The sequence below is a fragment of the Sinocyclocheilus rhinocerous genome, unplaced genomic scaffold, assembly GCF_001515625.1.
Source record: "Sinocyclocheilus rhinocerous isolate Xijiao unplaced genomic scaffold, SAMN03320098_v1.1 scaffold1553, whole genome shotgun sequence".
Lineage (NCBI taxonomy): Eukaryota > Metazoa > Chordata > Actinopteri > Cypriniformes > Cyprinidae > Sinocyclocheilus > Sinocyclocheilus rhinocerous.
This window is the reverse complement of record NW_015639764.1, coordinates 220,227-235,100: the sequence shown is the minus strand read 5'-3', so window position 1 is coordinate 235,100 and position 14,874 is coordinate 220,227.

Below are 14,874 nucleotides of genomic sequence, written 5' to 3'. Positions count from 1 at the left end.
CGACTCTACAGCATGATTTCATCATCCTGCTAGGTTCATCAAAAATTATTCTTTGGTGACCAGCTGTCCTTCAAGGACCATATTTTAAAGACAGCTCAATCATGCAGGTTTGCATTGCACAACACCAGGAGGATCAGGCCCTTCCAAACAGAGCATGCTGCACAAATTCTTGCCCAGGCCCCTGTCATTTCTAGGCTGGACTATTGCAGTGCTCTTCTAGCTGGACTTCCATCATGCGCAATCAAACCTTGACAAATGTTTCAGAATGCAGCGGCACGACTACTCTTCCATGAGCCCAAAAGAGCCCATGTCACACCTCTCTTTATCTCCCTGCACTGGCTACCGGTTGCAGCTCGCATCAAGTTCAAGGCATTGAGGTTTGCGTATAGAACAGCCACAAGCTCAGCACCCTCCTACTTCCTCCTCACTCTTATGCATCTACATCCCCTCCAGAAGCCTGAGATCTGTAAGTAAGCGATGCCTTGTGGTAACATCACAGAGAACATCATTTCATCCTGGCTGGTGAAATGATCTTCCCACAATCGCCGTAATTAACAGAACAACCGGCACGTTATCTGACAGCAACACTATTTTAATCCCATACCCGACCCATTTGACATAAAACTGGGACCCAAACCACAACTGCATTGAATCTCCTACATGAGGTAGACAAAACTCATTTATTAAAACTTTTATTCAAATTGTGAATAGATTAAATACAGATTGGCTACATTGCTCAGCGTGTACTGGACCGAGTTGAAATAGTCTTGGTTATTGGACCCGCAACCCGCCCGTGCTTGTCACCGTCTGGCCCGCACCCGCATCACACCCTACACATAATTATTTTTCCACCCATTACATCAAATATTAGCGATTCACTTGCATGTACCCGCCCGCATGCAGGACTCTGGCTTCCCCCTTGTGGACAACATAATAGACAACTCTGGCCCCAGAGAGTGATTGTAAATTAAGTTTACATGAAATATGTTTGAAATTTCAGGCTGCATTATAATGTATTAACGAGGCAAACCACCAGCAAATGCCATCAACACGCTTTACTCAGGTAAATACATACGTCAATCACTGCAACACATCACATGACTTAAATACTGGCTCCCAAAGTTGGGAACCAATGAGATGCCAGACATCAACCAAGTAATTACAAATACACATTGTCCCAATACACCACATGCATCTTCTGAGATTTCATTGTAATCCTTCTCATAAAGTCACTGAATTAACCATTAACTGTTCACCTGATTGCGTTGCCGTCTGTGTGTGATGTTAGAGCGTTTTTGAGAGAGAACAAGAATGCATTGGAAACACACTACCGCCTACCTGACTCTGCCTGAGAAGTAAGGAAAAATACACTTACCTAAAATGATTTTTTTATATATCTCTGAAATATATGATAATATTCTTGAAAACAATCTTTTAATAAATTTTTGAATAAAATATTAGTTAATTATCAAAGAAAAAAATGTATAGCCATAATATGGACTTTTGTAAATGCTGTGATACTATGATGCTCAGATACTGTGATTTCCTTCTCACATTGCTGATTTCACCATTAACTCTTCACCTGAACAGTTTATGTTTTTGTGTTATATGGTATCATTGTAATCCTTGACCATCAAAACATAGGGGTAGACATCACCTTTTCTGTGTTATCATGTTTGGTTTAGGAGCTATGACACAAAATACATAATTTGGTTATGGCGGAAACTAAAATGGTCGCCATGGCAACCACAAGATGTTTTTGCTATGGCTCCATTTCTGAAAATGTCTAGGGCCGCAAAATATACAAGTGTACCAAGTTTCATGCTTTTATGAAAAAGTGAACATTATTATTTTCACATATCACTTGGACTAAAAGAAAAAAAATTACATTGTAACAAACAGAAATATAGTTAAAAAAAACTGTTGTGTAATCAGTAATTAATTATTGTATAAGACTGAAAGATATTCACAATCCTACAGTTGATGCAGGTGATTGATAATGGTTATTTGTGGGTTAGTGTATAAACGAATACATTTTTACAACAAAGACGTATCTTGTGGAATACTACAGATGATGTACATAAGAAATGTTGACTTTTCCTGTGCAACTTACCTCTAAATGTCTTGAGGCTTCCATGCTAGAATCAGAAACCCTTCTAAAAGAAACAAGTAAAAATGGCATCAAAAAAGTGCATCATTGTACATGTAATATAGGGGAGACCAGGGATGGTTGTAACATGGGATCAGGTAGAGTGAAGAAACTTCTGGCATACCACCTTGCTGAGGCATTCTGAAGTAAAACTGATACAATACATATAGTTAAAAATTTTATTTGTGATTGAGTTAAGACATTAAAAGAATAATAGTAATCATGTTGAAATGTATTATTTTTTTTCATCTAAATCTTTGCTGATGTTTTATGTGCAGTAGTTAGTCAGCCTGAACGAGGACCCCACAGGGTGACCAGAAAATAGGGAAGTTTTAAATTTTCATGATTTATTTTTATTATCCCTCATATTTGTTTTAATTTCCATGATAATATAATTATTTTATATGGAAATAAGCTCTCCTTTCCTCTCTCTTACACACATATACATGTAGTGAGAGAGAGAACGAGAATGTGAGAGAGACAATTAGTGAAAATTGATACATTAGGTGCTAGTGTCAGGGTCTGGCAAGTAACAAACTAAATCTAATTTATTATTTAACAAATATCTTGACCTCAGTCATTGTTCTTTGTGTGCATTAATAGTGTATTTCAGAGCAGTATTACAGTAAATATAATTGTTTTGTTGAAATTTGATTGCTTCAGACTGCCTAATCCTAACTCCACCCCTACACCTACACTGTAAAAAAAAGTTCAGACCGCTCTAACTCAAAATTTTTTATGCATTTTACAATTGTAGTTTGGTTCTCCTGGGTTCTTTTGGTCCTTACCAAAAAAGAAAAGGTTACATTTAGTCCTGGATTGTGTTCGCAGTGTCATTTTTAACATTGAAATTAAAGATACAAAACAAAAGACATAAAGATACGGTCACAACTTGATTGGACAGCTTTTATGATGTATAATTTGTGAACTTACATGTGGAGATCTACTGCAAGGAGACAATGGTTCCGACACCTGTACAGAACTGTAATGGGCAACATACAGTTTTTACATATATACTTTTTAGGGTCACTTACTGTCTTTGGTCCGTGTTGCATTCATATATCATTTGAACCGCACACATTAGCTCAATCAACTATTAACTGTAGAGCCAATGGAAAAACTCCATTAAAATTAGAAATACATTAAACAAAATCACTTTATTAATACATCAATTCCAACAATTTACCAAGATATTTGGTAAAAATGCCTTATTTTATACAAGGAAAAACACTGAAAACATCCAAGAAATGTTCTGCTGCTGCACAACATACTGTAATGTCTTAATGTGAAGAAAACTTGAAAAGGCGTCACTGCAAAGGTTGAATCCATGCAAATAATAACATTAATTATGAAGTTCCCATGCATCACGTTACTTCAAGGTACTCTAAGTTTGAGTACTGAGATATGCTGGCGACAATATAAAGGGTCAATGATTTTGCTTTATTATTTATGTAACCCACTAGAATATAATTCTAGAATGTAGTGGGTTATGTTTCATTTACTGTTTGTGTAATTTAGTATCTCATTTAGAACTGAAATGTTAATGGAGTCTAACACTTCCTATTCTAAGTCACAAAATATGTGCGCTTGTGTCTTTAAGAATGCCGTTATTGGTAGTAAGGTTGATTGGGGTGCACAGGTGAAAAAATTTGCTTTTGCCCTACGAGTTAGGTTGATCTTTATTTTCATTGGTTCGTATGTGTTAAGTCCCTCCCTCCCGGGAAAATGGAAAATGTCAGTGGTGAATACGGGAGGAGGGGGAGAGACAAGAGACATGCAGCTGAGGAGAAAGCTGATCGGAGCGATTTAGTTGACAGATTGCAGAAAACACAGTAAATTAATCGATAGATCATCGTATTAATACTTTTAAGTGTATATAGTGCGTGTGTATACACGAGTGGTTGAGTTAATTCTGTTGTTTATATTTGAATTCTGAGTTTTTTCCGTTATTGCGGTTTCGTCATTCGCTCGTAAATAGCGCTGAAACAGACTGTTGCTGCGTCCCAATTCGCCTACTTATACTATGCCCTAAAAGTATGTACTCTTTTTGTGACGAAAAAATACATACTTTTGAGTATGTAGAAGAATAGTAGGCAAACTTTGGGACATACTACTTCGTCATAGCTGCTTCTTTAACGGACGCTCTGTTGCTTAGTTATGTGCATTCTGTCACTGTTTAAACTGCCCTGTCAATCATCTTATCACAGTTAACAATATCCACATTTAGTTTAATTTGATTTCCTACCGTATTGAAGAGAAATTAAGAGGTACGTTGATCTAGTCGTGGGTCTATCATGCCGAGAACTCTGCTCATGTGTTTGCATAATGATGCATTTAAAAGTTAATCACCAAACGTATCATTATAAAAGTTCATAGTGTTTCTGCAGATTAAATATAACGTGGATAACATTAAATTAATATTTTTTCATCAGGTTAGACATTGATTATTTATCACTCAAATCCGTTTATCTACCTGTCCGTTGGTCGCGTATATCCGCCATGTTTGTATTTTTTTTAACACTTTTAATGCGTGTTTGTAGTTCTAATTGAATCATCGTCCACCGCGCAATGTGTTGTGGGCAATATTAGCCGTTAGAGTGTGCATCGATCTGCACTTCGAATTCTAACCGGAAGTAGTAGACCATCCGGGAATCTTTGGCATACTTTTTTAAACATACTATGATTTGGGACATACTAATTCTATTTTCAAATACTATTTAGGACGGATAGTATGCGAATTGGGACGCAGCATGTGCTTCAAGTTATTGTCAAAAATAACTTTCAAGAAAGGACAAAAGGACTGAAATCTTTGTGAATTCGTCGTGTAATCATCCCGAGGGAGACCAGATAGCGCCCCATATCACCGTGAGGTCTGGGGTTCGTCTGGCTGCGTTGGAGTGTGACCCACATCGGCTGCCAGTGACAGCGCTGGACGAGGATCTGCAAGAGGCCTACCACGGTGTTTTGCAACCATTTCACGCTTCCTAAAGTAAATCAGGTACCCTTGTTTGCTTCTGTCAGCTATTTCTACTCTTTTATTCTACTTTAATTAAATTCTTTGTGTTTTTCTACTTGAAGTGTTTTATTTATTCAAAATAGTTTATTTTTGACCAGTGAACTTGTGTGAGCATAGCTTTTATTCTGAATAACTTTCTAAAAGAGAAGTATTTCATTCAGTGATGCCAGAGGGGCCTTAATGCAACATCTCTTAGGTACTAGTTTATTGAACCTGGTGCTGCTCCTTACTAAACCGTTATAATAGAAGGTAGGGGGCGCTACACAAAGTGGGGGGATCTCCCTCTGATAAGTCACTTGATGAGTTCCTGAAAAAAGAAGACAGATCAGATCAGCCAAGCCCAAGCACATCTTGCCATCTCATTCTAAGTAACTGAGAAGTGAATAAACAGTTATCACGGCTCTGAGAAAAGACCCCAGCCTGCAAGCGGAGTTAATCAGCTGGCGCAAAGATTTTGGTGTTGATGAGAGTCATGCTTTAATGTTGATAAATGTACCTGTGCACACAGAAGTGGCCGAGATGGAAGAGGCAATGGAAACTAGGAACCCTAGGAAGAGGAAGAGGACCTACCTCACGTTCTCTGTTGGTGTTGTGTGAGTGCAGACAAGCCATTGACCCCACACGCCTACCTTTGGAAGTATCTCCTGGAGAGAGTAAAGAGCCATGGACAATCATAGCAGTCCAACCAAGGGAATCCGTAACTGACACTGCCTCTGGAGATTTTACAGATCGACTTGCTAAGTTCCTGATGGAAGAAGGTAAATCACTCAGTGACGTACAAACTTTGTTCACTCCCCGCAGCACAACTGACAGTTCCCCCGAGTCCATCATACGCGCCATGGGTGAGATACTGGAAAAGACTGTAAAGCATCCCAGTGACCCCAATGCATACAGATGCCTGCGCACGTTTTCAGTCGTAGTTCCTACCCCCCCAGGGGAGAAGAATATGGAAACCTGGATTGAACAAGCGAGGCTTATGATAACTGAGTTTGAATGCTCGGAAAGAGAAAAACAACGAATTGTAGAAAGCCTAAAGGGACCTGCGTTGGAGATCATAAGAGCTGTCTGGTTTTCCAACCCTGAGGCAAGTGCATTTCAGTACTTGGAAGCATTAGAGAGAACATTTGGATCATCTGAGTTTGGTGAGGACTTGTATTTCAAGTTTTGTCTCATGCGCCAGAGCACTGGAGAGACCCTATCTGAATTCCTGAGAAGGATAGAGAAGATGCTCAGCAAAGTAGTAGAACGTGATGGATTGTCTCCAGGACTCATGGATAAAGTACGAATTAAACAACTAATTCGAGGGGCAGTGAACTCAGACATGATGTTGCTCCAGCTGCGGCTAAGAGAAAGAAAAAACCACCCACCTTCTTTTCTGAGTCTGCTGAAGGAGATACGTGAGGCAGAGGAGAGTGAAGCATCTCGCCACAGAACGTCTGCTAAAGCCAAAGCCATACAATATCGTGATGAAGAAAGTGTCAGCACCTCTGTCATCCAGGAACTCAAGGCTGAGATTCAAGAGTTACGAACACAAATATGTGGAGGTGAGTCCAAAACAGTGTCTACTTCTACTTAATCTTGGTAATTAAACCAAAATAAAAATAGATAAAGCAGACTGAAAAAAAACTGACAATTCTGAAGTCCAAGAGTTAAGAAAACAGGTCCAACACCTACAGCAGCAGTTGGCCATTATGAGTGTTAGCTCTACTCACCTCTCACCTCAGGTTCCAGAGACATGGCCAAAACCCTCAGCTTCTTCCACGTTCCCGAAAGGCAAGTCTGTGACAACAAGAGATGATTATTTCTGCTACAGATGTGGAGAGGACGGCCATATTGCGACAAAATGTCAAGCTCCACCAAACTCTGATCAAGTCATTCAAAAACTGATTCGTTCTCTGCGGCAAGCTAAGAGTGAGAAGTATGAGACTGATGACAGCAACCGAAAGGCTCAGAACCAAGCCTGTTTCTCAAAAAAGAGTCAGACAGACATCTATGAATCCAGTAGTCTTCCCCAAGGCCTAGTTGTACCGGCATCAACTGTGGAGGTGAAGCTGAATGGACACGTATGTCAAGCCCTGTTCGACACCGGATCACAGGTGACGATTGTGTTTGACAGCTGGTTTTCCAGAAATCTCCCAGATGTGCCCATTTCACCCACTGACTGGATTGTCAATATGGGGACTCAGCTCATCCAGTTACCCATATAAAGGGTATATAGTTGAGGGATCCAGTGTCGCACGTGCTTTGAAAATCCAGACCCGACACACTACTATCTATCTGTCCCAGCTGCGAGAGACTGAGAAACTCCCTGACCAGCCTGAAGGAAAAGTCCGGTGGATAGGACCTGGTGACTGTGTGGTTCCACCCAGAGGGCAAGTACATGCCATCTGTCAAATGGAGACTGACAAGCCTCTGAGAACTGAGATCTTCATTGTAGACACAGCTGAGGAGGACAGTCTTCCAGCTGGAACATTCATAACCCCTTTAGTACTTCCATCTTCAGCAGTAGATGAGAAAAATATCCAAGTCCTGGTTCATAATGAAACATCTAAGGATATTTCTATTCCTGCAGGAACAGTAGTCGAACAGGTGTATCCCACAGACACGCTCGCAGTGCCTTCTGGAGGCCCCAACACCTCCAAAGTAATAGACCCAATATTGTTTGATTTCGGCGAGTCATCTTTTCCTGAGGTCTGGGAACGGAGACTGCGTCAGAAGTTGTCTGCCAGAGGAGATGTGTTTTCCACCAATGAGTGGGACATTGGATTAGCCAGCGCCAGCTGGAACATTCATAACCCCTTTAGTACTTCCATCTTCAGCAGTAGATGAGAAAAATATCCAAGTCCTGGTTCATAATGAAACATCTAAGGATATTTCTATTCCTGCAGGAACAGTAGTCGAACAGGTGTATCCCACAGACACGCTCGCAGTGCCTTCTGGAGGCCCCAACACCTCCAAAGTAATAGACCCAATATTGTTTGATTTCGGCGAGTCATCTTTTCCTGAGGTCTGGGAACGGAGACTGCGTCAGAAGTTGTCTGCCAGAGGAGATGTGTTTTCCACCAATGAGTGGGACATTGGATTAGCCAGCGCGGTCGAGCATCACATCAGGCTGCGAGACAACAAGCCATTCAGAGAACGCTCCAGGCGCATTGCACCGGCTGATATCGAGGATGTACGATGTTACATCAAAGAGTTGTTAAAGTCCCCCTGTAGTGAAAATCAAGTTTTTTATGTTGAGTGCCTTCTGGAGGCCCCAACAGCTCCAAAGTAATAGACCCAATGTTGTTTGACTTTGGCGAGTCATCTATTCCTGAGGCCTGGGAACGGAGACTGCGTCAGAAGTTGTCTGCCAGAGGAGATGTGTTTTCCATCAATGAGTGGGACGTTGGGTTAGCCAGTGGGGTCGAGCATCACATCAGGCTGCAAGACAACAAGCCATTCAGAGAACGCTCCAGGCGCATCGCACCAGCTGATATCGAGGATGTACGACGTCACATTAAAGAGTTGATAACAGCTGGGATCATTAAGGAGTCGAGAAGTCCATATGCATCGCCCATTGTGGTAGCCCGGAAGAAGAGCGGGGCCATAAGGATGTGCATCGACTACCGTACTCTAAACGCTCGTACAATCCCTGATCAGTACACCACACCACGGATCAATGATGCCCTGGACTGCTTGGTGGGAAGCAAATGGTTTTCAGTACTGGACCTTCACAGTGGATACTATCAAATCGCCATGGCTGAGGAGGATAAGGAAAAAAACGCATTCATCTGTCCCCTGAGATTCTTCCAGTTTGACCGGATGCCTCAAGGAATTACTGGAGCTCCAACCACATTTCAGCGGCTTATGGAGAAAGTCGTGGGTGACATGCACCTCCTCCAAGTCATTGTATACCTCGATGACATTATTGTGTTTAGCTGCACACTGGAAGAACATGAAGAGAGACTGTTGAAAGTCTTAGACCATCTGAGTGAGTGTGGGCTGAAGGTATCAATTGATAAGTGCCAGTTCTGTCAATCCCAAGTCCGGTACGTTGGGCACATTGCCTGCTGCTGGAGTGTCACCAGACCCCACCAAGATAGAAGCTGTATCTCGCTGGAAGATGCCCACCGACCTGAAGCCACTGAGATCTTTCCTGGGCTTTTGTGGGTTTTATCAGTGGAAGAGCGGGGCCATAAGGATGTGCATCGACTATCGTACTCTAAATGCTCGTACAATCCCCGATCAGTACACCACACCACGGATCGATGATGCCCTGGACTGCTTGGTGGGAAGCAAATGGTTTTCCGTACTGGACCTTCGCAGCGGATACTATCAAATCGCTATGGCGGAGGAGGATAAGGAAAAAACCGCATTCATCTGTCCCCTGGGATTCTTCCAGTTTGAGCGGATGCCACAAGGAATTACTGGAGCTCCAGCCACATTTCAGCGGCTTATGGAGAAAGCCGTGGGTGACATGCACCTCCTCCAAGTCATTGTATACCTCGATGACATCATTGTGTTCAGCCGCACACTGGAAGAACACGAAGAAAGACTGTTGAAAGTCTTAGACCGTCTGAGTGAGTGTGGGCTGAAGGTATCCATTGATAAGTGCCAGTTCTGTCAATCCCAAGTCCGGTACGTTGGGCACATTGTGTCAGATGCTGGAGTGTCACCAGACCCCACCAAGATAGAAGCTGTAACTCGCTGGAAGATGCCCACCGACCTGAAGCCACTGAGATCTTTCCTGGGCTTTTGTGGGTTTTATCAGTGCTTCATAAAGGGTTATTCAGCCATTGTAAAGCCGTTGACCGAACTCACCAAAGGGTATCCGCCAACATCTGGTCACAACAAGAAGGCAAAGGATGGAACAAAGTACTTCAAGGAATCCGACCCTTTTGGAGAGTGCTGGGATGACGCATGTACATCAGCCTTCCACAAGATCATTCATTCCCTCACACACGCGCCAGTACTTGCTTTCGCCGACCCCACCAAACCGTATGTCCTTCATGTAGATGCCAGCATGAATGGGTTGGGCGCTGTACTGAATCAGGAACACCCGAATGGTTTAAGACCCGTGGCTTACGCAAGCCGAAAACTGAGTGCATCCGAGCAACGTTACCCCATTCATCAGTTGGAGTTCTTGGCGCTCAAATGGGCGGTAGTGGACAAGTTCCATGACTACTTATACGGCGCTAAATTTGTGGTGAAGACTGACAACAATCCACTCACCTATGTCTTGTCCACTGCCAAGTTGAGTGCAACAGGTCATCGCTGGTTAGCTGCCTCATCAACCTACAACTTCAGTTTGCAGTACAAGCCAGTACAAGACAACATCGACGCGGATATGCTGTCCCGTTATCCATGTGACTCAAGCAATGACTCTGGATGGAAAGAGATACCCAAGTCTGGGGTGAAGGCCATTTGTCAATTAGCTGTAACTACGGAAAGCGAAGAGTCATCCTTGCGACTGGTAGACCAGCTAGGTGTTTCACCTCAGAGTGTTCCGGAGGCGTTCTCATGTCCTACAGCCCTTGGTATTAGCCTTACGGAACAGTTGACTCATGCTGAGTTAAGGAAAACACAAGAGGAGGATACTGTAATTGGTGGAATGAAGAGAGATGTGGAGTCTGGGAAAATACTTACCGTTGCTAAGAGTTCCGATGCCACTGTTGCTCTGCTACAGCGTCAAGGTCCCAAGCTGATGATCCAGAACCAACTTCTGCACCGTGTCACCAAAAGCTCCTGTGGGAGAGAAAAGAAACAACTCGTCTTACCTAAAAAGTACTGGTCTCAAGTCCTGCATTCCTTGCATGATGATTCGACAAATCCATTTAGGAGTAGAGAGAACTACAGATACTGTAATTGGTGGAGTGAAGAGAGATGTGGAGTCTGGGAAAATACTTACCGTTGTTAAGAGTTCCGATGCCACTGTTGCTCTGCTACAACGTCAAGGTCCCAAGCTGATGATCCAGAACCAACTTCTGCACCGTGTCACCAAAAGCTCCTGTGGGAGAGAAAAGAAACAACTCGTCTTACCTAAAAAGTACTGGTCTCAAGTCCTGCGTTCCTTGCATGATGATTCAGGCCATTTAGGAGTAGAGAGAACTACAGAACTCCTGAAGGATCGCTTCTATTGGACTAGAATGTCTGCGTACATTGAGCATTATGTCAAGAATTGTGGCCATTGTATAGCACGCAAGACATTACCCAAGAAGGTTGCACCCTTACATCACATGACCAGCAGTGGGCCTTTCGATTTATTGTGCATCGACTTCTTGTCAATTGAACCTGACTCAAGAGGCATAGGTAATGTCCTAGTCATCACAGATCACTTCACCCGTTACGCCCAAGCATTTGTAACTAAAGATCAGAGAGCTCTAACAGTGGCGAAGATACTGTGTGACAAATTCTTTGTTTACTACGGCCTACCATCTCGTATCCATTCAGACCAGGGGCGGGATTTTGAAAATGGTCTCATAAAGGAGCTGCTGAGAATGCTTGGGATACGAAAATCAAGGACTTCGCCCTACCATCCTTAAGGTGACCCACAGCCTGAAAGGTTCAACAGAATGCTTCTTTCCATGCTTGGTACGCTGGATCCTGCAGAGAAGAGCAGATGGAGTCAACATGTTAATCGATTAGTACACGCCTACAACTGTACTAAGAACGAGGCCACTGGGCATTCACCATATTATCTGCTCTTCGGAAGGGAGGCTCGTCTGCCAGTGGATCTGTGTTTCGGGATGTCGCCTGATGGGGTGGGAGCCAGTAACCATCACCAATATGTGGAGAGAATACGTCAGAGTTGCAGAGAGCCTATCAGTTAGCAACTGAAACTGCCCTGAAAAGTCAACAGAGGAACAAACCGTTGTATGACAAACAAGGGAAACATCAGACTCTGGCAGTGGGAGATCGGGTGCTGATAAAAAATCTGGCATTGACTGGAAAGCACAAACTCGCTTACAAATGGAATTCTGTACCCTACCTGGTGGTAGAAAAGCTGAATAACTTACCTGTATACCGTCTGAAACCTGAATCAGGGATGGGAGGTGTAAGGACTTTACACAGAGATCATCTCTTACCTGTTGGGGGTGAAGTGAGGTTGTCCATTCCTGAAGACCCCAGGAAAGATTCTGCGCCGCTGGAGACCAGGACAGAACCTGTGGAGAGAAAACAAAGAAAAGGGTTAAGAGAAAAAAATGTCACACTGAGTGAACGTGTACCCAGGACTGAGTCTGAAAGTGAGGAAGTTGATCTGTGCTATTACTACCCAAACAAGGTAGAGAGACAGCCCAGGCCAGAGAGTGATGCACAAGATAGATCTGCTGTGGAAGAGGACACAGTTTACCATGAAGGTGAATTGGATAGACCCCATGGAGAAGCTGCTGAGCCGACGTTCACTGAAGAAGGCCATGGAGAACTACCAGATCAGAGTCCAGAGGAAATGGGAGATCCTGGTTTAGAAGGGGGAGATCCCGGTGCAGATAATACTGCCAGAGAGGTAGTACAGCCTGTCCATTACCGCCCCAAAAGAAACAGAAAACCTGTAGTCAGATTGAGCTATGAAAGATTGGGCCAGCCCACTAACCAACCTTTAACCCTGGTTCATAGAGGAATGGTCATAAATGTTGAGGGTGGGAAATCAGAAAAGAAACCCTGTAGCACAGTGTGGTGTCACCCTATGGCACAGTGTACTCAATGTGCTCAAGTAAGTGCTCATATGGAGCCCAGAGTAGCAGTTAAAGTGTAGAGAAGTAATCTCATAGGGTCATGAGTTGTTTAGAAGGGGGAGCATGTAACCCACTAGAATATAATTCTAGAATGTAGTGGGTTATGTTTCATATACTGTTTGTGTAATTTGAAGTCTAACACTTCCTATTCTAAGTCACAAAATATGTGCGCTTGTGTCTTTAAGAATGCTGTTCTTGATCTGAAAGGTTGATCTTTATTTTCATTAGTTTGTATGTGTTAAGTCCCTCCCTCCCGGGAAAATGGAAAATGTGAGTGGTGAATACGGGAGGAGGGGGAGAGACAAGAGACGTGCAGCTGAGGAGAGAGCTGATCGGAGCGATTTAGTTGACAGATTGCAGAAAACACAGTAAATTAATCGATAGATCATCGTATTAATACTTTGAAGTGTATATAGTGTGTGTGTATACACGAGTGTTTGAGTTAATTCTGTTGTTTATATTTGAATTATGAGTGTACGTTTTTTCCGTTATTGCGGTTACGTCATTCGCTCGTAAATAGCGCTGAAACAGACTGTGCTTCAAGTTATCGTCAAAAATAACTTTCAAGAAAGGACAAAAGGACTGAAATCTTTGTGAATTCGTCGTGTAATCGTCCCGAGGGAGACCAGATAGCGCCCCAGATCACCGTGAGGTCTGGGGTTCTTCTGGCTGCGTTGGAGTGTGACCCACATCGGCTGCCAGTGACAGCGCTGGACGAGGATCTGCAAAAGGCCTACCACGGTTTTTTGTGACCATTTCACGCTTCCTAAAGTAATTCAGGTACCCTTGTTTGCTTTTGTTTTTACACTCAGGAGAGTGAAGTTTTCCGTTTCCCGGCCACTACGTTCTCAAGCCACGATTCAGGCCTGCTCCGGGGTGGGTTGTGAGAGTGTTACACGGATCCGACTGCCAGTTTTAACTGTGTGTGTGTCTGTGGGCCCACAGTGTTACATATCAGTTCATATTGTGTGGTTCAGCGCGCTTAGGAACTGTGAGCATTGAGTAATATTTTCACACCCAAAGTGAATTATTTTGTACATTTAATTTCAAGTGTGTTAGTTTGCTCAATTTACTAACTCAAAGTGTACTTGACACAGAGGTCAATTCAGTAATTCTGTAATTCTCATTTGTGATATTTCCCTTTTGGGGTTAAATTGCACCAAACTTGAGATCTAGGCACTAGATTATTGAACCTGGTGCTGCTCCTTACTAAACCGTTATAAAAGAAGGTAGGGGGCGCTACACAAATATGGCGGTATGTAAATATATCCGTACAGCTTTCAGTTGACAGGACTGCTTGAAAGTTAGTGAGAAATTAAAAGATTAATTGATGAATGAGAAAATAGTGAGCTTGACGTGGGTTATTAAAAGTGCAATAAATTCCAAAAGATGCAGACATCAACTTAAGTCTCACAACACTGTGTTCGGCAGTCTCACGCCAGCTCTGAATAAGCACATTTTACACAAATTACATATCAGATCAGACCCTCCAAATAGTATCTTGCACGGGCTAATAGCAGATAAATATTTAATTTATTTAATAGATGTCAAGGCTGTAATGGGATTGGTTATCAAGGCACACGTGATCCAAGTTGGATTTAAGCTTTCTCCAATGGTAGAGCCACGTGGAGCATGATCTGATAAAGTCCATTTGAAGTAAGATCTCTGGTCTGGTCATCACCACTAACAGTCACATGTGAAACTTATTCACAAATTCACTGCCAAGTAGCGCAAAGCCACAAGTGGTGCAAATTTGCAAAAAACGGTGATATTTTAATTTGCAAATGGAGATTAATTAATAAAATAAATAAATGACCTGTAATTAAATGTTAAAATTTCAAAGTGATAGTTGTGCTTGACAATAACTTTCACAGTTTAGGGATAAGTTAATTTGTTACAGACAACTGTGGAATAAAAGTTTTTTTTTTTTTGTTTTTTTTTTAATTAAAGCAACATTGTCACAACCATCACTGGTCTTCCTTTAAATCATACTT